We start from the raw sequence: 26,426 nt of genomic DNA, 5'->3' as shown, positions 1-26,426 counted from the left end.
ATTTCCGGCCGTAGCCTCCTTGGAGAAGGGGCCGCGCAGAAACTGCACCCGGTGAAGGTTGGCCCCGTGCGGCCGGGAGTGATGGGGCTCCCTCGAAGGTCAGCATCGTGGGGTCCTCCGGTCTTCTTTCTGGGCATGATTTCGGCATCTTCCCCTGTTTCCTATTACAAGAGTTCTGCAGCTGAGCGTATATTCAAGGGTGTAGGTTTTTGTTAGTTTGCTTTTCCTAAGAGGCAGTGAATTGGAGGGTTCAGGTCCTGGCTCAACCTATGATTGACTCTGCCCTTGAGAGTCACTCATTCGCTTTGTATTTCAGGTCTCACACTTATAAGTTTCGGCAAAGAATGTGTGCTTCTTTAGGTACGCTGAGCCATGCTGTACAAAGGTACTGTTAGAATTTTGGGGGGTTCACAATGTCTCTGGGCCCACATTTCGCTGACTGGAAGGTGACACCACCCGACAGTCATTTGTGAAGTACTTTAAGCTCCATGGATGAAAGGATAAGCACAAGATAACAGCATTATTAGACAGGATGTCGTAGAAAGAAAAAACTTTCCACAAGAACAGGCTTTTTGAAAAGCTCCTTTGAACATTTTATGCAGATTAAATCACAGTGGTAGTAGACAAAGGTGAGCCAAAACAAAGGGCCAAACAAAACAACATTTTAAGGAGGTGTTTTTTTTTTTTTTTCCCTTACCCAGATAACTTTCACGATAACAAGTTACTGGCTTTTCAGAGTTTCTCCTTGGGATCTAGTGTGGAACTAACCTAAAATGACGGTTACATAAACGTGGGTATCCTGTGCAATAGTATACCAAGAGAATTAATTAAAACAAAGCTCCTTTCTATATAAGGTAACAGGAATTAAGATATCTCATTGGGGACAGGTAATGATGGCAAATCCGAAAAGTGAACGAGAGATGTACACAGTTTTCCTTCAGAGGCATAGAGTTTGTAGATATGTTTCTAGTGTGTTAATTATTAAAGCGTAATAGACACACAGAAAAGTGCATGAATCATAAGTGTACAGCTCATTGAATTGTCACAAAGTGTGCATATCCAAGAAAAAACATTACTTGCATCCTAGAAGCCTCACTTTGTGTCCCCTTTCCAAAGGTAACCGTTATCTCAATTTCTGACATCATCAATGAATTTACTTATTATTGACTTTATATAAATAGAATCATACAGTTTATAGTCCTTTGTGTCTCACTTTTGCTCAATATTATATTCATGAGATTTATACAAGTTATGTAGCAGTATTCCATCCATTTTGGGGGTATTACCAGTAGGGCTGCTATGAACTAAGTACTTTGGTGAACATATGTATACATTTCTGTTGGATGTATACCTACTGGTGAAATGGCTATATTATAGGATGCGCAAATATGTATTTCTGGTATACACTACCAAAAAGTTGTTCAAATTAGTTGTCAGTTAACACTCCTGTTATCAGTGTTTGAGAATTTTGGCTCCTGCACATGTTTGCAACATTTAGCATTGTCCTTTTCATTTTACCCATTCTGGTGGGTAGTGATGTCACATTGGGGTTTTTCCCTAATTCCCGTAATGACTAATGATATTTAACAACTCTTCATATGTCTACGTATTGGCCATTTGGATATATCCATTGGCAGGGGTTATCAAATTTTCTGTAAAGGGCTGAATAGTTAGTATAGGCAGTCTTGCTTTGAAGAGTTTCAGTTAAAGCAGTCCTAGCTAGGACTGCCTGTATTTTAGGCTTTGCAGGCCATATACAGTCTCTGTTGTATTTTCTTTCTTCCTTCATTTCTTTTTGCCTGCCTGTTTGCTTGCTTCCCTGCCTACCTTCCCTCCTTTCCTCCCTCCCTTCCTTTCTGTTTTCTTTAACTTCCTTCCTTCCTTCCTTCCTTCCTTCATTTCATCCTTTGCTAACCACTACTATGTTGAAAAATGACTGTTCATAAATGACCATTTGATCTTCTGCTCATTGTTGGTGACATCATTAGATGGGGCTATGTTGGAAAAGTATAAATACATAATAGTACTAAGTAATGTGTGCTGTAGTGTTTTGGTGTTAAATTTCAAATCTCTAAACATACTTCCTTTGCTTTTTATCAGTTTTACCTTGAGATTAATTAGAGACCTGTTGGAGACTTCTCTAAATTGTTCTTATTGCTCCTACTATCTCCCATCCCTTTAAAGCTGACAAATAAAAAAGAGGTTAAGAAGCAAGAAAGGAAATAAAACCCTTTGTTGATTTGCATAAAAGGCTAAGAAAGAGATGAATATGCAGGCAGTAGTCGACACTGAGTAAAAGTATAAAAAAGCATACCTACTTTTTGCAATACTTTGAGTTGGATATTGTCTTTTGAGCGGTTCCATCATGGGATGGCTTGGTTGAAATTTATATCTACCCAATTGAGTATGCTCATACTATAGGAAGTAACAGTCAATGGCTTGGGCCATGAAACTCGACTGTGGCACCCCTGCCCAAGTTGGAGGTACTCTCTTCCTTAAATGCCCCATTGGGCTGTCCAGTTCATCTTCTCTTACTTTTGGTCCCCTGCCTTTCACTCAGCACCAAAAGTACCAAAAAAACTTTTGAAAATATGTTAACATTTTTAGCTAACACTTTCTTTTTTTTAGATGGCTTATAGAAGTGAATTTAGGTATATACATAGATATATGCTAATACTAATGAGAGGCTTGGGGCAGTCTCCATCAATGTGATGTTTTCTTTGATATGGATGATCTTGCTTGATTGTTATGCAGACACAGATTTAAGATAACCACTGGGCCCCAGTTTCCACCACCAACCCACTAGGGTCATTAAGCCTTTCTTACATAGAAATTTTGGATCCAGTTATGCATTGATTTATGTGTGTATATATACACACACATATTTTGACTAATACAAATACCTTTCTGCTTTATAATTGCCACACACAACAGTTGTACTTATATGCAATGTTTTCACTGCACTATTTGCACCAGAGTTTTTTTTTTTGTTTTTTTTTTGTTTTTGTTTTTTTTTGTGGTACTTGGACCTCTCCCTGTTGTGGCCTCTGCCGTTGCGGAGCACAGGCTCCGGACGCGCAGGCTCAGTGTCTATGGCTCACGGGCTCAGCCGCTCCACGGCATGTGGGATCTTCCCGGACCGGGGCACGAACCCGCGTCCCCTGCATCGGCAGGCGGACTCTCAACCACTGCGCCACCAGGGAAGCCCTGCACCAGAGTTTGAGTCATTACAAATTATTATGTCTGGTAAAGGGTTTATACTGGTGGAGGGGATTCTCTGACAAGTGAAAACCGCCTCCCACCCCTACCTGATATAGGAGCAAATAGGGTATTTATATAGTAGAAATGTGTAATGATACTAGATCCTGAATGATGCTTCTGTGTTCATAAGGATATATCTGTCAGTTCAGTTGTTGTCATTAGCTTCCTCGAGTACCTGCTCCCATGGACGTTGCCTTCATTGCGTGCATTGCCATTGTTGACCTCTGGGACTGTCCATTTTCCAGGATTCCAGTGGGGACAAACCTTGCCCTTTCTGGTTGCAGTTTCTATTTTTAGATACTTCATTTAAGTTATACTTAATTTTGCTTACTTTGTTTAAGGTGACTGTATTTCTCTGCTATGATCTATTATCTGTTGCTTTCATACTTTCCTTCCAGCAAATACCCTTATTACTAATATGTCCAGATACCTGGGACTGGGGATGAGCAGAGTATAGTTCAGTTTCATCTCACATGCCACCTACAGAGATAGCTTTAGGGTTTGATGAGAGAGAAAGATATCTTGCACAACATTATCCAATTCTGGCTGCTCTTGTTAGTACTATTATTCTCTCTTCCTTTTGAATTTATTGGATTTTGAGACTGTTATAAAGAAAGGATAGTGTTGTTTTAGGGCATTAATTGCGAAGGGAATACGTTACAGTGCAAAGAGCACTGAGCATAAGAGCAGAATGAGTGTGGTTTACTACCTGTCTGTGTTAACCCTTCCTGCAACTCAGCTCTCGTTTGTAAAATGAGGCATTTTGACCAAGTATCTCTAACTTGGTAATCCTTTCCAAAAGACACAGTAGAGAAATACAGGATTTAGAATTTAAGCAACGCTTGAGGTCGTTTAGGCTGCCCTCTCAGTTTTTTTCAGTGAAAATATTAAGGCCTTGAGAGATTGTGTATAGTCCCATAGTTACTAGGATCCAGTTCTAACTTTTTATTCCAGTTGCTTTTTCCATTATGCTGCTTATGATAGGCAGCCTTCTAAGATAACCCTGTATCTGTGTAGTCAGTCTTGTGTAATCCCTTTCCCTTGACTGTAGACAAGACCTTGTATTAGAATATGGCAAAAGTGGTGGGATGTCACTTATGAGATTAGATTATAAAAGACTATAATTTCCTTTTTTCTGGCGCACTCTTGCTTGCTCACTTTGATGAAGCCAGCTGCCATATCATGAGTTGACCTATAGATAGCCTCACCCGTCAAGGAATTGAGGGGAGCCTTTGGCCAGTAGCCTGTGCAGACCAACAACCCCTTAGGAACTGAATCCTGCCAACAACCACTGATGGAAGTTGGGAGATAGTGTCCGAGTTAAGCTTTGAGATGGCTGTCGCCCTGGCTGACACTGTGGCCGCAACCTTGTGAGAGACTGAACTGAGAACCTAACTGAGCAACACCCAATTCCTCAGAAACTGTGAGATAACAAATGTGCATTGTTTTAAGCTGCTAAGTTTTGGGGTGGTTTATTAGGTAGCAATAGCTAACCAATAAAGTGCTCTTACTAATTTCAGAAGATTTTTAGTAAAAGGAATAATTCTCCTTGAAGTTTTTTATAAACATAGCTTCAGTATGTTTTTATCATTTTAAACATATTTGAGGATATTTTTACCTTTGTGCAAAGAAAAATATTAACCATTTAAGTATTCTATGTTTGTTTTAACTTAATTTCTAGGTATTTGTTTTTCTCAAAAATGGCAACATAAAGAGATGATTACTTTGAAGGTTGGTTTGGTTTGGCGTCTCATTAAATTGGGTAATCATGGGACAAACTTACCATAGAACTGCTTTTGGCAATTGGTACGAGCACCTCTGATTCAGATATTGTCTGTATTGAAGGTCTTTTTAATTTAGATTTTATACTGCTTGGGATGTAGATAGCCAGGTAGTCTGCTCTTATTTATCTGTAGTTTTACATTAAGGTGATTTGAGTATGTATAGATATTATTTTGAGAATCGCCTTTAGTATCCCTTGATTTATAAGTTTTGGAAGCTACTAGAGTACAACAGGGATGATTTTACTGGAACCCTTGATCCTCAATCTTGTTTTATTTTTCTGTTGGAGCTTACCAACTTCTCATCTTCATAGTTATATCTTGAGGTTTTTGCTACTGTGGAACAAGTTTTGAAAAACTGAAAAAATAAATAAATGAGTATATAAATAAATAATATAGATCAGTTAACTTTTAAATATCTTTATTGTGAAATTCAATACATGTAAAAAAGAAGTATATAAATATATGTGGACAGTTCAATGAATAAATAAAAAGTTAATACCCATGTAACTACCATCAGATATTTTCAATTGAATAATCATTGAAATGAGCTTTGTATCTGGCTTTTTAAAAAATGTTGTATGAGTATGACTCTGTGTGTGTGTGTGTATGTGTGATGTAACTTCTGCAGTTGATGGGTACAGTGCTTTATATGTGACTAGTAGGTGAAGTTTGTTAACACTGTTGTTAAAATCTTCTCTTTCCTTACTGATTGTGTGTGTGTGTGTGTGTGTGTGTGTGTGTGTGTGTGTGTATGTGCGCACACCTGTGCTTGATTGTCAGTTACTGACAATTTACTATGTGTTAAATCTCGCTGTGTAATTTTGGATTCTATTTCTCCCTAGGAGTTTTCTGTCAATTTTTGACTTATTTATTTTGAAGTCATGTTATTAGAAGTGTAGTCAACTTTCTAATTAGTCTATCTTCCTATGAATTGAACCTTTGTTCCATGAAGAAGTGTTCCTTTTTATCTCTAGTAATGCTGTTTGTTTTAATGTCTAATCTGATTTTTTAAAAACTATTTTGAAATAATTTTAGACTTCCTGAAAAGTTGCAAAAATAGTACAGATAGTTCCTGTAAACCTTTCTCCTTGTTTCTAATGTTAACACAGTGTGTAATCATAGTACAATTATCAAAACCAAGAAATTAATATTGTTACAATACTAGTCACTATACATTTTATCAACAGTTTTCCCGTTACAGTAGTGTTCTTTTTCTGTTCTAGGACTCAATCCCGATCCCACATTGTATTTAGTTGTCATGTTTCCTGAGTCTTCTCCAATCTGTGACCTCTTTCTGATTTTGGTATAGCTGTATCAGCCTTCTTTTGATTAATGTGTACATAGAATTGGATTTTTAAAAATCCAGTGGGACATCTTTATCTTAAAATTGGAGCATTTGGTAGTTGGATCATTTCTTCCATTCATATTTTGTATTATTCCATTTTTTACCCTCTTCTATTTCAGAAATTATACATGCTTTGTAATTCTTTCAGTGGCTATTGTAGAAACTGTAGAATCCTGGAATGAATGCTTTCAGACCTTTCTTTATGCATTTCCTTATGTGTATATATGTATCCAAACACACGGTTTTGGTTTGCTTGCTTTTTTATTTTCTTAATATAACAGTGGTCATACTGTATTATTTTACAACTACCTCTTTTCACTTATTAAGAAAATAATAAATTCATAACCATTATACACTCTTTTAAGCAACATAAATAAATAAAAAGTTGACAGCAAAACATTGCCCCAAATTCCATCACCCCAACGAAAATAACCTTCATTAAAAACCAGGTGTACAGCATTCTGTTTCTTTTCCTAAGAGTATTCAATTTAAAAAAATAAAAAAGCCTAGCCATAGGCACATGTTTGTGAAATTTCACAGCACCAAGAATAAAAAAAATAAGAAAGAAAGAAATCGGAAGGTTTCCAGAGAGAAAACCTAAAAAGAAAAAAGAATTGAATATATCAGCGTCTGTCTTCTTGACCAGCAGTATGGCTAGTTAACAATCAGTGAAGTATGGGAGTTAGAACAAAGATATTTTTACACCTGAAAAGCCTCAGAAGTTGTGCTCTAGCAAAATAAAGAAGTGAAAGAAAGACCTGGAGTGTAGGAAATAGTAAGTTCAACCCAGGAAAACAGTGAAATGATGTCCTAAGAAGGACAGTTATATAGCAGGCCTAGAGAGCAGATGGTCCAGATTTGAGAGAAGCCTCCTCAGGAAGGAGGTTTCCAGGAAAGAAAGAGGATTAAGAGACCTTATATCCTCTGGGGCTGTAGTTTTCTCTGTGGAAGGTTTTTAAATCTATGAATTCAATTTCTTTAATAGATGTAGGGCTATTCTGGCTATCTATTCTTACTGAGTTAGCTTTGGTAGATTGTATGTTTCAAGGAGTTTGTCAGATTTATAGGTGTGAAGTTATTTGTAATATTCCCTTTTTATCTTTTTAATGTCTATGGGATTGTTTTAATATCCTCCTCTTCTTCCTGATATTGGCAATATATGTCGTCTTTATCTTGGTCAGTCTGGCCAAGAGGGTATCAATTTCATTGCTCTTTTCAAAGAACCAGCTTTTGGTTTCATTGATTTTTCTGTTTTCACATTTTCAGTTTCATTGATTTTTGCTCTTTACCAAAACATCCTTCTGTTTACTCCGAGTTTAATTTTCTCTTAATTTTGTATTTTTTTTTAAAGGCAGAAGCTTGAGTACTAATGAGAGGCTGTCCTCCTCCCCACCTTTTTAAAAAATTTTTATGGGAATACAGTTGATTTACAATGTTGTATTAGTTTTAGGCGTACAGCAAAGTAAATCAGTTATACATATACATATATCCACTCTTTTTCTTTTTTTAGATTCTTTTCCCATATAGGCCATTACAGAGTATTGAATAGAGTTCCCTGTGCTATACAGCAGGTTCTTACTAGTTATCTATTTTATATGTAGTAGTGTGTATATGTCAGTTCCAATCTCCCAGTTTATCCCTACCCCCACTTATCCCCCCGTAACCATAAGTTTGTTTTCTACATCCATGACTCTGCTTCTGTTTTGTAAATAAGTTCATTTGTACTTAAAAAAATATATATATATTTATTTATTTATTTATTTGGCTGCAACGGGTTTAGTTGCAGCACGTGGGATCTTCGTCACTGCATGCAGGTTCTTCAGTTGCGACATGTGGGATCTTTAGTTGCATGGCATGCGGGATCATTTAAGTTGTGGCATGGGAACTCTTAGTTGCGGCACATAGGATCTAGTTCCCTGCCCAGGGATTGAACCTGGGCCCCCTGCATTGGAAGCGTGGAGTCTTAGCCACTGGACCACCAGGGAAGTCCCTTTTTTTTTAGATTCCACATGTAAGCGATATCATATGATACTTGTCTTTCTGTGTCTGACTTACTTCATTCAGTATGATAATCTCTAGGTCCATCCATGTTGCTGCAGATGGCATTATTTTGTTCTTTTTTATGGCTGAGTAATATTCCATTGTATATACGTACCACATCTTCTTTATCCATTCCTCTGTTAATGGACATTTAGGTTGCTTCCATGTCCTGGCTGTTGTAAATAGTGCTGCAGTGAACAGTGAGGTACATGCATCTTTTCGAATTATGGTTTTCTCCTCATATATGCCGAGGAGTGGGATTGCTGGGTCATATGATAGTTCTATTTTTAGTTTTTTAAGGAACCTACATACTGTCCTCTATAGTGGCTGCACCAATTTACATTCCCACCAACATTTGCAAATGAAGCAACTGACAAGGGATTAATCTCCAAAGTATACAAACAACTCATGCAGCTCAATATCAAAAAAACAAATAACCCAATCAGAAAATGGGCAGAAGATCTAAATAGATATTTCTCCACAGAAGCCATATATATGGCCAAAAAGCACATGAAAAGATGCTCAACATCACTAAGTATTAGGGAAATGCAAGTGAAAACTACAGTGAGGTATCACGTCACACTGGTCAGAATGGCCATCATCAAAAAATCTATAAACAATAAATGCTGAAGAGGATGTGGAGAGAAGGGAACCCTCCTCTCTTTTTTAATACATGTGTTTTAATACTATAAATTCCTTCTAAGCACTGATCTAGCCATATCCCACAAATTTTTGTTATGTTGTGTTTCCATTTTTATACAGTTTGAAATATTTAAAAATTTCCCTTTACTCTTCCTTTTGAACCATGTGTTACTTAGAAGTGTTTGGGGATTCTTGAGATACCTTTTTGTTAATGATTTCTAGTTTATTTTGTGGTAAGATAACATCATTTGTATGATTTCAGTTCTTATCCATGTGTTGAGGTCTTTTTTTATGGACCAGAATAGGGTCTTTTTTGGTAAATGTGCCATGTGTACTTGAAAAGATTGTGTATTCTCCTATGCTGGGTAGAGCTGTCTGTAAATATCAAATAGGTCAAGTTGGTTGATAATGCTGAGTCCTCTCTATCTTTGCTGATTTTCTGAGTACTTATTCTCTGAATTACTAAGAGAGGTATGGTGAAGTTTCCAGCTGTAATCAAAGATATGTCTGTTGTTCCTTTCATCAATTTTCGCCTCTTGTATTTTGACATTTTGTTGTGAAGTGCTTACATATTTAGGATTATTTATGTCTTGTAAGTGATTTAAACCCTTCAATGTCCTTAGTCTTGGTAATGTTTCTTGTTTCACTTTGTCTAATATTAATATAGCCACTTTGCTTTCTTTTGATTAGTATTTGCTTGTTTTTTTCACTGTGCTCTATGATCCTAAATAATATATAGTTAGGAAAGGGTAATTTGTAGGATATTTTCATTTTGTGTTGACAGGGTTCAGAACACGCTACCCCAAAATATGATACCTTGGCATATTGAGTATTTTAAAGCTGAAGGATTTTGAGAAACGGCAGGTGCAGGAAGGACTCTCAGACCTCCCCTTTCCTCACTGAAGCAGGTCATAAGACCCTCATGTGAGAGGTGCCCTCCCTCTATCTGGAGGAAAGGAACATCCTTATCTTCAAAGATGGAGGATACCAAAAGGAATCTGAACGAACAGGCCTTGCTAAGTTTTCACCAGTTTACTACCCTTGGCTCATACCCTTTTGTCCTATAACGTTTTTCCATGACTTTCCACTGTTCCTCATAAACCTAGTGTAAAAATGCTCGGGCTTGTTTTCTTCACATCTGCATTTCCTTTTGAAGGCTCCCATGTCATGTAAAACTTATATTAAATAAACTTGTCTGCTTTTCTCTTGTTAATCTGTGTTTGTCAGTTTACTATTCAGGCCCAGCCAGGGATCCCAAGAGGATCAAGGAAAAGTTTTTCACCCCTACAGTGTGCATTTTGTTACTTATGTATTTATTTTAAATAATATTTTGATTTTAGGAAGTAATGTCTTACCAAGTATGACCTAAGAGCATGTAATTTTATGTTAGGGTACAAGGATATAAGTGTTCATAACATAATTAGAAAAAAAATTTGCATTATTGCTCTACTTCTTGGATGGAATTTGAATGGCAATTTCTTACAGATACTATTTGTATTTGGGTGTTGAAATGCTGTTTTGCATTGTCTCAATCATATATAAAACCTAAAGTTTTAAAAAATATTTAAATTCATTTTTTTTTAACGGCGTTTTCTGAAGTATGGCAGACCTCTTCTTTAAGCAGCATGTCTTGAAACTAATTAGTAGTTTAATACTCTTACTATCTTTTAAATTTAATGTAAATTGAAGCTCTTTCCTTAATTTATGTCAAACAGCTTGTTACCAGCATGGAAGCTGCAGATATTGTGTGATATAGCTTAAGATCTGCCCAAGTAGAACATTTTATTCAGTGGCATGAGCTGGCACAGTGGGCAAGATTTTTCTAATTCATTTCGGTAGGTGAACTGTAACTTAGGAAGTTCATATACAAAAACTCATTGTCTGAGTTTCCTTGTGATTCTTTACTGGTTAAGAAACTCACCTTAGGATTTCAGTGGCTTAGTTTCTATTGCCTTTATTTCTGGCAGGTGATTAATTTTCATTTTAGTTTAAATTATAAACTTCATACCCATCTTTAAAATGCCTATAGTTTTGTTTGTTAGCCATTTTAGAAGTAAAATCTCATTTAAAATATTTTGTCACATGATTAATAGCTGGTTCTGGAAGCTTTTGGTCTACATGTAAATATACCTTAAAAATTAGAGAAATTATTTTCTTCACTGAAGTTTTTTTTAATCAGTTTTCTTCTAAAACATGCTCTTAATTTTAGGAATTACTTTATGAAAAACAAAAGACTGTATTATTAGCCCGTCAGTGGATAAAAATTTAGACTACTCTTTAACATTGCCACATTTAATATTAATGAGATTTTTAAGAGCTGCCAAAACGATGTTCCTTCTAGTGATATTCATAACAGGAAACAATGATATTGCCATCCAATTGAATATTAAAAACCATTGAAGTGGTCTGAAGAAAAATGCTTATGATATAATATTGTGAAAAAAGTCAAGTATGTGTAGACATTGGTTGCACATATATAAATATGTAAAACAAAAGTGGCAAAGGAAGCACACTAAGATTTTAAGAGTATTTCATATTTTGGTGGTGAATGTAAGCGATGATCTTTTTTTCTTTCTTCCTACTTTTGTTTTAGTGTATTCTGGATTATTTTCTATGGGATATGGTCATTTGGGCACTGCCTAGAATTTCTATCTCTAATTTTTTTTTCTATCAGTGATTTCTGCCAAATCAAGAATCCAGCATCATTTGACATTACTATTGGATTTGCTCTGAGTTCTAATGATTATAGTTGATTGTAATGAGTATATTTGTTTTAAGAATATAAAGATCTTTAAGCCCTTTGAAATTTTCTAAATGAGTTGTGAAAATTTTTTAAAGTAATTATTTTAGAAAAATAATTAATTATTTTTAAAAGTAAGTAATTATTTAGAAGTAAGTAATTATTTAGTAATTATTTAGAAGTAATTATTTATTCCCTTCTCTAGCATTTGTCTGGACTTTTTTTTTTGAAGCGGATTTTTGTGTGTTGTCCATATTCTCTTTATTTTATTTTACTTTATTTTTTTAATTAAAAAATTTTTTTTTGGCCATGCAGCGTGTCTTGTGGGCTTTTAGTTCCCTGATGGAGATGAACCTGGGCCCTCAGAAGTGAGAGTGCAGAGTCCTAACCACTGGACTGCCAGGGAATTTCCTGGACTTCATTTTTATGTTTTTATTTTGTCCATATTGTGTCTTCCCTACTGAATTTCGACTGTTTTCAGTTTCTCCGCAATGTACAAGAAACTTTGTCCAAATGTTTTGAGAGTTCATAAGGCTTTGACTGCTCCAGCCCCTTCACTTCAGGCCTTGTTGAGGACCTTTGCTTGCTGTGAACTTACCTGCTGCTTATAGAGATTCTTGTGGCTCTCAGATACCTCTTTGCTCCCTGTTGTTCCCCTCTCCTCTTTCCTGCGCAGATGTTGGATATCATGCAGGTCTTATAGTTGTTGGTGTTGTATTTTTGTGTTTACCTAGTTTTGTGTTTGATATTCTGTTTATGGGTTTGTTTTTACTATCCTGGTCTCTCTGTCTGTTTTTGTGGAGATATTTGGGGACATTCACAAATTATGCAGCTTCTACCATGGTCTTCCCAGAATGTTCTTGGCTTTTGCACAAAGTTAAATTTATTCAATTTAAACGGTTGTCTTTTTTGAAGATATATTCTGCTAAAATGTTCTTTATTTTATAAAGTAATAGCCTATCAACAAGTTTTTTTTGGAAATTTTACTAGTTTGTGAAATGTAAAATTTTTAGTCACCACTTATTTCCTCAGTTCCCTAGAACAGAAAAAAAAAGTGACTTGCCAAAGGCTACAGCATTAATAAGCATCAATGTCTAAATATTCATTTTATGACTCTGCAATAATCAGCCCTAAAGTAGTTACAGGAAGTGACTGAATGAAAGTGAACTCTGGTTAGAAAGTGTTTTATCCTTCAGCTAATATGTGGCTATGCTGAGTTAGGATTCTCTTCTGAATAGTATGAGAAATAACTCTTCTAGGGAGAGTGGAGATATGCCTTTTGGCAGGCTCCTGATCATCAAGGACACAATATCCAGTTGATTCATGACTGTGATCCCTCTTTTATTTTAAATTTCTTCTGTAAGAGAGGCTAAAAACGTCTCTTAACATAGGTGGTATGAGAGCTGGAAAACTCACAAGACATATGTATTAGTTTCCTATTGCTGCTGCAACAGCTGTAACAAATCACCACAAATCTAGTGGCTAAAACAACACAAATTTATTATCTTACAGTTCTGGAGGTTAGAAATCTGAAATGATTCCCACTGTGCTAAAGTGATATGAGTAGGACTGTGTTCCTTTGTAGACTCTCTAAGGGAGGTTCTCTTTTCTTGTCTTTTCCTGCTTTAGAGGCAGTCTGCTTTTCAACTTTATGGTACATTTCCCCAAGGAGGTGATCAGTTAACATTTTATAGTCTATTCATGTTTTTGGTTCTTTGAACTTATTTAGTACAGTTTATTTCATTTAACCAGCACACAGCCACTGTCTACTATGTCTCCCCATATCTGGGGTTTGGAAATGGAGCTGAACAGGTATATCCAAGGTCTAAAAAATGAAATGTGTGTGAGAGGGAGAGTGAGTGTATTTTCAGAAGAGGCGATGGGGTGAGCTTGCAGTTAAAGAGTTTCAGGTACCATAGAATCACTGTTGACATTTGTTGGTACCTAATACAACACAAGTTTATTTCTCACCCATACAGAGCTTGGCTTAGAGATCGAGGTTCCTTCTGTATTGTGAGGCCACCATCTCAAATGTGGTTTTCCAGGTTGTTGCAGGAGGGGAAGAGAAGGCTAGAGGATCTCATAGAATATCTTTAAGGATGAGTTGTGAAATTGGCTTGTATCTCTTCTGCCTACACTGCTTTGGCTACAACTCGGTTACATGACCCAAATGTAAAGAAGACTAGGAAGGGACTTTTCTGGCAGCACAGTGGTAAAGAATCTGCCTGCCATTGCAGGGGACACGGGTTCAATCCCTGGTCCAGGAACATCCCACATGCTGTGGAGGAACTAAGTCCCTGCGCCACAACTACTGAACCCTGGCAGCACAGTGGTAAAGAATCTGCCTGCCATTGCAGGGGACACGGGTTCAATCCCTGGTCCAGGAACATCCCACATGCTGTGGAGGAACTAAGTCCCTGCGCCACAACTACTGAACCCGCGCATCCTGGAGCCCGTGCTCCACCACAAGAGAAGCCACCACAAGGAGAAGCCCGTGCACCGCAATGAAGAGTAGCCCCCACTCGCTGCAATTAGAGGAAGCCCACGCGCGGCAATGAAGACCCAACGGAGCGAAGAATAAATAAATAAAATAAATAAATAAATTTTAAAAAGGCGGCTAAGAAATGCAGTTTTCCTGTACATTCAGGAACAGGAATTGCTATGGTTTATAGTCCAACCAGTCTGGGGTTTGCAAGGGGAGAAGGTAAAAAATTAAATGATGGTTAGATCTTGTTATGAACTGAATGTTTATGTCTCCTCCAAATTCATATGTTGAAACCTTTGGTGTGCCAGGTGGGGACTTAGGAGGTAATTAGGATTCAATAGGTCATGAGGGCAGAACCCTCATGAATGGGATTAGTTCCCTTACAAGAGTCACTAGGGGGACTTCCCTGGTGGTCCAGTGGTTAGGAATTTGTCTTCCAGCACAGGCAACACGGGTTCAATCCCTGGTTGCAGGACTAAGATCCCACATTCTTCAGGGCAGCCAAGCCCACCTGCCACAACTACTGAGCCCACGCGCTCTAGAGCCCCCATGCCACAGCTAGAGAGCCCGTGTGCCACAGCTACTGAGCCCGCACCACAACTGCTGAGTCTGCATGCTCTGGAGCCCACGCACCGCAACGAAGACCCCACACGCGTACCACAACTAAGACGCAACACAGCCAAATGAATAATTAATTAATTTAAAAAATTTTTCAGCTTATATCCTCCAAATGAGCTGACATTTTTTTAAAAATTTGTTTTTAATTCAAAAAAAAAAGAGTCACTAGAGAGTTTGCTTCCCAGCTCTGCTCTCTGCCATGTGAGAGTACAATGAGAAGTTGGTAGTCTGAAGCACAAAAGAGGACTCTCACCAGAACTTGACCATGCTGGCACTCTTATCTCAGACTTCCAGCCTCTAGAACTGTGAGAAGTAAATTTCTGTTGTTTGTGAGCCATCCAGTCTGTGGTATTTTTGTTAGAGCAGCCCAAGTGGATTAAGACAGATCTCATATCTTTTCCTCACCCAGTAGGATTTTTGCCCTGCCTTATTACCCCATGGCACTTGCAGCTTGGGTTATTGCTCTTGATTTCTGTGTTGGTGGGACAGACAAGAATTGTTCTAATGCAACATGGGGGAGGTTAGAGCCAGGCAAATTTTTCTCTCACCTCTTCTTTCTGCATAATCAGTGTCTGCTGTTCACCCAAGGCTATAGTCCTCCTCTTCCCCAGTCCTCTTTCAAAGCAGCTGACACATGGATTTCTTGAAGTTTTTGGTTGGTTCTTCAGGTCCGTGATTCCCTCTCACTTTTCAAGTTTCTCAAGGTTGATTTTGGGGGAGAGAGCCAGCAATCTTTATAGTTTACTGTCTTGACCCTTCCTAGTTTCTGAATAACTGGAAGCCTTCCTAATTTCTGAATAAAACATCCTTAGGGGCCTCCCTGGTGGCGCAGTGGTTAAGAGTCCGCCTGCCGATGCAGGGGATACGGGTTCGTGCCCCGGTCTGGGAGGATCCCATATGCCGCGGAGCGGCTGGGCCCGTGAGCCATGGCCGCTGGGCCTGCGCATCCGGAGCCTGTGCTCCGCAACGGGAGAGGCCACAACAGTGAGAGGCCCGCATACCGCAAAAAGAAAAAAAAAAAAAAAAAAACATCCTTAGGAGGGACTTCCCTGGTGGCGCAGTGGTTAAGAATCCACTTGCCATTGCAGGGGACACGGGTTTGAGCCCTGGTCCAGGAAGATCCCACATGCCACGGAGCAACTAAGCCCGTATGCCACAACTACTGAGCCTGCATGCCACAACTACTGAGCCCATGCATCACAACTACTGAGCCTGCACTCTAGAGCTCACAGGCCACAACTACAGGAGCCTGTGCGCCTAGAGCCTGTGTTCCACAACAAGAGAAGACACCACAATGAGGAGCCTGTGCACCGCAATGAAGAGTAGCCCCCGCTCGCCGCAACTAGAGAAAGCCCACGCACAGCAACGCAGCCAAAAATAAATAAATTTATAAAAAATCATCCTTAGGAAAAAACTCCAACCTTGTCTTAACTGAGAAGGAAACAGTTTCATTTTTTGTCCTTATAAATAGAGTAAACAATTTATTCCTTGCATCTAGGCAAGAGGGTAATTTTGATAAACCAGTAACTTTCTATGGAAAAGTTTATCAGATGATAGTGACCAAGGACAGCAGAAAACTTTGTGTTGGGTTATTTGTGGATATGATTCTTGTTTTAGCAAGTGGATTCTCTTTCTTCCAACTGTTGATACTATCCTTGCCCACCCCCTCAGGTCAGGTTGAAGATCTGAAATAATAATTTAAAAGTCCATTTATCAAAGCAAGTTCCTTGCTTCAAATTTTTAGTCTCTTATGATATCTAAAAGGTAGAAAAATTTAAAACAATTTGATTTGATAAAATAAGCACCCTGACCAATAAAGAAAAGTTGTAAGGTTGAAAATGTTGTTAAAGTTCCCCCAAATAAGCCAACAGTTTCATAAAAAAGTCTTTATGTTGGATTGTTCATTTAAAATATATGTACTCTTCTGCTAGGTGCTGTGCTCAATAGGCACCAGAGATATGAATTAGTGTAGAATTAAATCCTTAAACATTATTAAAAGATTAAGGTTTGCTAACCCTATTATTCATATGAATTAACATCACAGAGTAGTGGACTAAGCAACACTTTTAATTAAATTGACAACATAAAGAGAAATACACTTAAATTCTATAATGAGTTTATACAGAAATGTGGAAATGAGTATTAGATTTGTAATTACTACTGGTTGTATACCTCTTCATGCCTGGTGCCTGATTTTAATCAGCTTTTATATTAAGTTAAATTTATATACATTGCATCATGATTCAGAAATAATTGAGTTTGATTTGACTTTAGTTACATTAATGGTTAGAATGTTTTTATAGTTTTAAAATATGTGTATTTAAAGTAGTTATTAAAGGGGGAATTTTTCAGAGTCTTTAAAGGCTGCTGTAACATTTAAGTTTTGCATCAAAATTTTAAAAATATAAAAGTTTTTTATTATGTTATTTAATAGTTAAGAAAGGTCAAAAAAGTGTTTAGAAACCTTGCTTGTGTTTTGTCCGTATCTCCCTAGCTGTTTGTTATTATGACCTTAGGAACTTTGAAGAGCATTTTACATTAGTATTTGCCTACAGAATATTACTCCATACTTGTATGTTTGTGTAGTGACTTTTGTCACAATACACTTTTGTGCATCTTATTCTCTTCTTTAAAGGAACAGTGAGTTCTAAGTTTTTCCTTTGCCAAATCAATTGTTACTGTTCTTTGTTCCTACAGAAAAGTTCATTACAAGATATTGAGGAAATCCCGAATATTCATAAATATCACTGATCAAATGCAAAATGTTGGCTAGAATATTGATTAGGAAAAAACTTGTAATTACTTGTTATGAGTGAAAGGTGGGCTTTTTAAAAGTCAGTTTTGTTACGTTTGCTGTGAAAGTAGTTAAAAGGACTGAAAGAGGTGTTGGAAATGTTTGTCTGTTTTTCCACTAGGTGGCGACGTATACTTGTTCTTTCTCTAGCAAACAAGGCCATTTATCTGATGAGGTAATACTAAGGTTAAACTTCTGTAACCCGTATATTAATAGAAATAAATAACTAAAGGTAAAATATAACTTTATTTCTTATATATAAAAATGTTATTTGCCAGTCATCTGTGGGGAATGTGTAATTTTGATTTTTTTGGTAGGATTGCTAATTCCGATGGTCTCTTAATGGCCAAAAATATTTTAAAAATTCAGTATACAGTTGAAATTATCTTAAATGGCTTCCACTTAATGATTTTGCAGAATAACTAAAGTTCTGCATTTCCTTTGGTATAAACATACCAACTGATGCCTGTGGTATGCTTAATGTTCAGGCTAGTATTGATCTCTTGTAGATGTTTCTGCTCCTACTAGTTCAGTTGATTTATTTACATACCAAGAATGACTTGTGTTTGTCCCCAAACCTGTTTACACCAGTTGTATCTGTGTCATATAATTTAAATCAATCTAGATGAGCTAATAGAAATATCTTTATAAAAAGTGTTCTTCTTGTGAAAGCTAAGGTGATGTTTAGCAACAGTCAGGTGAATGGCTAAAAAAATTTACTATCAAAGTAGGTGTGACAAAGCTGTGGAAAAAACCTAGATTATGCACTTGTTTATGAGGCAGAAAAATGCTTGGAATTCTGTTAATTCTGTACAAAAGATGCTTTTATTTAACAGGGCGATTACACATGTACAAATTTCACATTTTGATGCTTATAACTGAGAGATAACTCTCCACAAAATTTATGTTGAAGATGCTGAATGTCCTGGATGAAAGTTATTTAAAGTTAAAACATTTACTTAAGTGCTTAGTAATTTAAAGTTTGTTTCTCTCTTAATATTACTTTCTTGCTATAGTTCATATGCTTGTTTTAACTGATTATTATTTAGAGGAAATCTAAATAAAAATTATTAGTAGAAAAAAATGTATTTAGGTAGAAGAAAATTAATACTTTATCAAAGGCTCCAGAAAGTTTAGCAAATAACATAGCCTTTTTCAGTCTTGTTGTTGAGTAAATGTAATGATTTTTATCTTTTTATGATTCCAGATTTCATGATTTGTTGCTGAATTGTTTTTTTAGCCAAAAGTTTGAATTTTGGTCCTTAGGTTCTCTGGCCTCTTCATGTTTAACTAGCAAGGGATTGTCTTCCTCCACATATACAAGATGGGCAATTTTTGTTCAGTAGTGAGTTAGTTCCTCTCTAGTAGGAGTTTCTCTTCCCCACTATAATCCTCTGAGAGCAATTTCATTACTAAGAAAAGGTAGAAGATTTTTTGACTAGGAGTCAGAAGGTCTAGGTTTTAGTCCTAGAATTTAGGCCCTAGAACAATAAATATTTGCTCAGTACAGAAATGAATGAGTAGCTTTGCTCCATATTAGTGAGACTCTAACCTGGTCAATTAACTTCTCTTAGAACCTTATCTATAAAACGTGATTTTATTAATTCAACACACACTTCTTCAGTGTTATGAGTGAGGCACAACAATGAGAAATATAAGCCTCCTTTCAATCAGGTTGCTTAATTGAGAGGAGCACATAAGTAAATAATATGCACTTTGACAAGTGCTTTGGTGAAGTTTTGTATAGATAGAACTGGACAGGGGCAAGTGGATAGCCCCTTTAAATCTGTAGATATTGTTTGGACATTTACTTAGTGGGAGTAGGGAAAACTGATTTTATTATCTTGAAATTATTATACAGAACAGTAAAACATTAACTTTCACTAGTTGAAGAAAAACATTTCTGAAAAAGATTTTGCAAAATATTTTTCAATGTTCTGTAGCTCTTGTTTTCACTTCTGAACCAACAGTTTCTTGGGAAGCATATTTATGAGTTTCAAAATTGGATAAGGTAGGTCACCAGAAAAGTGCCATTTGAATTTTAACTCAGTACAACTGCATATATAGTAGGTCTTGTCAAGGAATGTTATAAAATTTCCAGAGAAGAGTGACATATAGAAACCTTAGTTAACTGACATCATACTTCTAATTCATTCCAGTGAGGTTTTAGTGGCCTTTAGAGCCATTCACTCTGCCCTTCAGTCCTAACTGGCTTGCCTGCATTCAGTTTGAACAGAATTGGCACTTCATAATTTTAAGTTTTCCAGTCCATGACCATAGTAAATATCTCCATTTATTCAGGTTTCCTTTATATCAGTCAATAAAGTTGTATTATTTTCTCCCTCAGGGTTTTGCATTGTTGTAATGGCAAGGACCTTAAGTAGACATTGAAAGAAGTGTGAATAGCCAAGATTCTTGATTTGTTCCAGTAACAAGGGAACAATTTTTAATGTTTCACCATTCTTAGAGGATTTTTTTCTTGCTTGTTGTTTAAGACACCTGTTATCAGATTATTATATTTTTAGAATGCAAAGAGTTTTTTTTAAAGAAATGCGTGTCGAATTTTACCAGATGCTTCATCTATAGATGTTTATCTATACTTTGATGTTAGTAATGAATGCATTAATTTCTTTTCAAATATTGAATAAACCTATAATGAGATAAACACAACTTAGTCACAGTACATGATTGCTTTTCCTATATTGTTGGTTTCTGCTTACTAGTATTTTGTTTATAATTTTTACATCTGTGTTCATTAATGAGGTTTGCCCCTTTCTTATACTATTCTTATATGGGTTTGGTATCAAGATTTCTCCTGTCCTTGTAAGATTTTGCTGTCTTTTACTTGCTGATAATTTTAAAGTAAGATTGGAATAATTCCACATAAGATTGGAATCATAATAATTTCTGAAATACGTTACCTCCCAGGAATATTTTCCACTCCTGATTAATTTCTTTGAAAATTATAGGATTAGTCAGATGTTTTATATCTACTGAGTCAGTTTTGGAAATTATTTTTTTCTGGGTATTTGCTGCATCTAAATTTTCAAATATGTTGCCATAAAGATGTTAATAATATTCTTCTTTTTTTTGAAGCATAGTTGATTTACAGTGTTATGTTATACATATATATTATTAATCCTGATATTGATTGTTTTTGTATTTTCTCCTTTCTTCTTGATCAGTTTTACAGGAGTTGTCAAGTTTTTTTACTCTCTTCAAAGAACCAACTTTTGGCTTTGTTAATTCTCTCAGTGATATGTTTATTTCCTATTTAATTTCTGCTTTTAATTCTTTCCTTCTAATGTCTTTGAGCGTATTTTGCTTTAGTGCTAATTCCTTTTGATAGATTCTTAGCTCAAACTCATTAATTTTCAGTCTCCTTTCCTAATACGTGTATTTTAAGATATAAAGTTGCCTCCAAGTAGTACTTAAGTTGTATCTCACAAGTTTTGCTTTGCGGAATTTGTTATTGTAGGGTTCAAAATAGTTTATAAATGTAATCATGACTTTTTCATTGACTTATTTATTAATTTCTGAACATATGGGAACTTTATTGATTTCTGAATATGTGAGAATTTAAATTTCTAAACATAGGATCTTCTTTTTGTTATCTGTATCTAACCTTATACTGTGATTAGAGAAGATGCTCTATCAAGTTTTTTTCTTGTACTATTTTTAAAAAATATTTTTATTTATTTATTTATTTATTTATTTAGGCTGCACCAGGTCTTAGTTGCGGCACGTGGGATTTTTAGTTGTGGCATGTGGACTTCTTAGTTGTGGCTTGTGCACTCTTAGTTGTGGCATGCATGTGGGATCTAGTTCCGCCACCAGGGTTAGAACCCGGGCCCCTTGCATTGGGAGCATGGAGTCTTACCCACTGGACCACCAGGGAAGTCCCTCTATCAAGCTTTAATTCTTTGAAATTTGATTCTACTTGCTCCCGGAATATGGTCAATATTATATGTACTTAACAAGAGTGTGTATTCTGGATGTTAGGTAGAGCATTAATTTATGTTCAGATTTGTTAGGTCAAGTTTGTTAGTGACATTTGTAAATCTTCCATATTCTTACTGAGTTTTTGGTCTTGTTCCATCATTGTGGATTTATCCACTTTCTCCTGAAAGTTCTGTTAGTTTCTGTGTTACATATGTAGAGGCTATGTTATTAGGCTTGTATACATTTAGAATTTTTATTTCCTTGCAAATTGAAACTTATCATGAAGGGACCCTCTTTCTGCCTTAAAATCAATTTTGCCTCATATTATAGCAGCTTAAGGTCTTTTGCTTAATATTTATATGGTATATCTTTTTACATCATTTTGTTGTTGTTCAACTTTTCTGATCCCTTTCATTTTGTGTGAGTCTGTTGTAAACATAAAGATAGATTATAAAAAATCAAGTCTGACAATTTCTATTTAACTTTACATTTTAAATTATTATGTAATGACTTCTTTTTCATTTGGTGTCTGTTACTATGAATTTTTTTTTTTTTTTTTTTTTTTTTTGCGGTATGCGGGCCTCTCACTGTTGTGGCCTCTCCTGTTGTGGAGCACAGGCTCCGGATGAGCAGGTTCAGCGGCCATGGCTCATGGGCCCAGCCGCTCCGCGGCATGTGGAATCTTCCCAGACCGGGGCACGAACCCGTGTCCCCTGCATCGGCAGGCGGATTCTCAACCACTGCGCCACCAGGGAAGCCCTGAATTTTTTTTTTATTGTGGTAAAGTGTAGGGATTCCCTGGCAGTCCAGTGGTTAGGATTCGGTGCTTTCACTGCCAAGGCCCCAGGTTCAATCCCTGGTCAGGGAACTAAGATCCCACAAGACATGCGACCAAAAAAAAAAAGTGTGCGTAACATAAGATTTTATCATTTTAACCATTTTTAAGTGGACAATATAGTGGCATGGACTGCATTCACAGTGTGCCCCATTACCACTATCCATCTCTATAACTTTTTCCTTGTTCCAAACAGAACCTTTATACTCACTAAACAGTAACTCATTATTTTTCCGTCCCCCAGCCCCTGGTAATCACTGTTCTACTTTCTTTCTCTATGAATTTGAATATTCTAGGTATCTTGTACAAGTGGAACTATATAGTATTTGTCCTTTTGTGTCTGGCTTGTTTCACTTAGCATAATATTTTCAAGATTCAACCATGTTGTAGCCTGTATCAGGATTTCATTCCTTTTTAAGACTGAATAATGTTCTCTTGTATCAATGTTATAGTCTAGCAGTTTTGATCATATTGTGTTTTACATTTAACTCTGTTTTGAGTTAATTTTTGTGAAAGATATACAGTCTAGACTCATTTTTGCATGTGGATGTCTAGTTGTTCTAGTACCACTTGTTGAAAAGACTGTTCTTTCTCCATTGAATTGTCTTTAGTCCTTTGTCAGAGATCAGTTGACTCTGTTTATGTGGGTCTATTTCTGGGCCCATTTCCATTGACTTGTTTGTCTCTGCTTTCATTAATACCACACTGTCTTGATTACAATAGCTTTATATTGAGTCTTGAAATTGTGTAGTGTCAATATTCTGACTTTGTTCTTCTCCTTCAGTATTGTGTTGGCTCTTCTGGATCTTTTGTCTCTAAATTTTAGAATTAGTTTATTAGTATCAACAACAAAACTTGCTCAGGTTTTGATTGGAATCACATTGAATCTATAGATCAAGTTGGGAAGAACTGATATCTTGACAATATTGAGTCTTCCTTTCCACATGCATGTAATATCTATCCATTTATTTAGATCTTTGATTTTTTTTTAACCACAGATACAGTTGTTCATTGCTGCTGTATTTGGTCTTATGTTTCTTCTAAAAATTTTATAGATTTACTGCCTTTTTTTTTTTTTTTTTTTGGCCACGCCGTGAGGCATGTGGGATCTTAGCTCCCTGACCAGGGATCGAACCCGCTCCCCCTGCGTTAGGAGTACAGAGTCTTAACCACTGGATCACCAGGGAAGTCCCTACTGCTTTCATTTAGATCTATGACCCATTTTAATTAATCTCTGCAAATAATGTAAAGTTTAGTTTATGGTTTTCTTTTCTTTTAAACATCTGGGCATTCCAACAGTGCTTATTGAAAATTAGCCTTTCTTGAATTGTTTCTGCACCTTTGGTAGGTAGAGATCAAGTGGACATGTTTATTTGGGTTTATCTCTGGACTCCCTAGTTTGTTCCTTTGATTTAGGTACCTTTCTCTTTGCTGATACCATGCTATCACCATTTCTTTTTTTTTTTTTTTTTTTTTTGCTGTACGCGGGCCTCTCACTGCTGTGGCCTCTCCCGTTGCGGAGCACAGGCTCCGGACACACAGGCTCCGCGGCCATGGCTCGCGGGCCCAGCCGCTCCGCGGCATGTGGGATCTTCCGGGATCGGGGCACGAACCCGTGTCCCCTGCATCGGCAGGCGGACTCTCAACCACTGCGCCACCAGGGAAGCCCTATCACCATTTCTTTAGCTTTATAGTAAATCTTGAAGTTGGGTAGTGTGCTTTTTCCAGCTTTGTTCTTTCTCTTAAAAATTGTTTTAGCAATTCTCATTCCTTTGAGTTTTCATTTAATTTTTAGAATCACTTGGTATCTATAAAATATCCTACTGTGATTTTGATTGGTATTGCATCAAATGTATCGATTACTTTGGGGGAAAATTGGTATCTTTACTATGTTGAATCTTCTTTCATGATCGTGATATGCCTCACCATTTATTTAGACCTTGATTTCTTTCATCAGTGTTTGTTTTCAGCACATAGATCCTGTATTACCTAAATTTCTTTTAGCTATTACATATGGTATTATTTCTTTAATTTCCTTTTCAAATTGTTCCTTGCTTGTGTACAAAAATATGATTGATTTTTGTGTGTTGACCTTATATCCTGCAATCTTGTAAAACTCACGTATTCTAAGAGTGTGTGTGTGTGTGTGTGTGTGTGTGTGTGTGTGTGTATGTATAGATTTCCTGGGATTTTCTTCATGGATAATCATGTTGTCTACAACTCTGGTTAAGACTTCTAGTACTCTGATGAATAAGAGAGGTGAGAGTGGACATCCTTGCTTAGTTTCTGAGCTTGGGGGAAAGTTCTAGTCTCTCACCATTAAGTATGATGTTAGCTTTAGGATTTTTGTAGATGCTGTTTGTTAAGTGGAGAAAGTTTCTTTTATTCATAGTTTGCTGAGAGTTTTCCTATATTTTAGGATGCACTTTTTCTGCATCTTTTCATATGACCGTGTTTTTTTATTATCTATTACTGTGGTGGATTACATTGATTGATTTTTCAATATTGGACTAACTTGAGAAGTCTTTATTTCGCTTTTTTTGAAACATGTTTTTCCAACTGTAGAATTCTAGATCCACAGTTTTTTCCTTCAGTATTTTAAAGACGTTGCCCCACTGTCTTCTGCTTTGCATTGTTTTTGGCAAGAAATCTGATGTCATCTTTATCTTTGTTTCTCAGTATGTAACATGTCCTTTTTTCAGGACTGCTTTTTAATGTTTTGTCCCTCACACGGGTTTTGCACAGTTTAATTATCATGTGCTGTCATGTAGTTTTCTTCTGGTTTTTGCTGCTTGGAGTTTCTTGAACTTCCTGGATCTGTGGGTTTATAGTTTTCATGTACTTTGGGTACTGTTTCTTTGCGTGTCAAAAAATTCTGTTTTATTCTTTTAAAGGTTGGTATTCTTGTTGGTTTTCCCTTGGAGGCAGTTATGTTGTTTAAACACAAATTACAAACTCTGAATTTCAACATTGCATTAGCTGCTATCTGTGTTTAGTTCTCAATCTTTCACATGCTGCTTTTTTTCTCTTAGCCTCATTCTCTGGTGTGCCAGTATAGTTTGGTGGTCCGCCAAGGATTTAGGTAGCACTTACCAGATTTGGAGGCTTACAATTTTTTTATTTGCCTTGTTTCTGAGGATCGTTCCCTTAATTTTCCACTGTTCTCCTTATCTTGGGCTTTGTTCCCTAATACCTCAGGCCTCAGCTCTCTGTTGCCCTTGCTGCCTGTTGTTTGGGGAATACACTCAGCAAAAGTTTAAGGAATAGAACAGCAGAGTTTTTCAAGGGTAGACCTCTTCTGTCATGTTTTTGTTTTTGTTTTTTTGGTGGACATGCTGCGTTTTTCCCTGAGCATGCCCAGTTTTGTGGTCCATCAGAGATTTGAGCAGAGTTTATATGCAGATTTTGGTTTTTACTGTCTGATTCTCTTGTAGCCAGTTTTACCCTTAGATTTCCAGTTGGTCTTCTAGTCCTGATCTCTGTCCTCTGCCGTCTTAAGCCAGCTATGATCATTGTTCTGTTGAGGTAGTTGCGAGGATTGGAGAATTTTCTTTCTTTCCTTCTTTCTTTCTTTCTTTTTCTTTCTTTCCTTCCTTCCTTCCTGTCTTCTTTTCTTTTCCTTTCTTTTTGGCTGCGTTCGGTCTTCGTTGCTGTGCACAGGCTTTCTCTAGTTGCGGGGAGCAGGGGCTACTCTTTGTTGCAGTGCGTGGGCTTCTTATTGCAGTGGCTTCTCTTGTTGCGGAGCACGGGCTCTAGGCGTGCAGGCTTCAGTAGTTGTGGCACATGGGCTCAGTAGTTGGGTCACGGGCTCCAGAGCGTAGGCTCAGTAGTTGTGGCACATGGGCTTAGTTGCTCTGCAGCATGTGGGATGGGATCTTCCTGGACCAGGGCTCGAACCCCTGTCCGCTGCATGGGCAGGCAGATTCTTAACCACTGTGCC

At 36.8% G+C, this 26,426-nt stretch overlaps 1 protein-coding gene across 1 annotated transcript in view; it reads left to right on the top strand.

Moving 5' to 3' along the window:
• MIPOL1 (mirror-image polydactyly 1) overlaps positions 1 to 26,426 on the top strand; it is a 322,444-nt gene that overhangs the window by 307 nt on the left and 295,711 nt on the right. The gene's annotated exons all lie outside the window — the stretch shown is intronic.

Source organism: Mesoplodon densirostris, chromosome 4 (genome assembly GCF_025265405.1).
Source record: "Mesoplodon densirostris isolate mMesDen1 chromosome 4, mMesDen1 primary haplotype, whole genome shotgun sequence".
NCBI classification, from domain to species: domain Eukaryota; kingdom Metazoa; phylum Chordata; class Mammalia; order Artiodactyla; family Ziphiidae; genus Mesoplodon; species Mesoplodon densirostris.
This window is presented reverse-complemented; position numbering and strand designations above follow the sequence as displayed.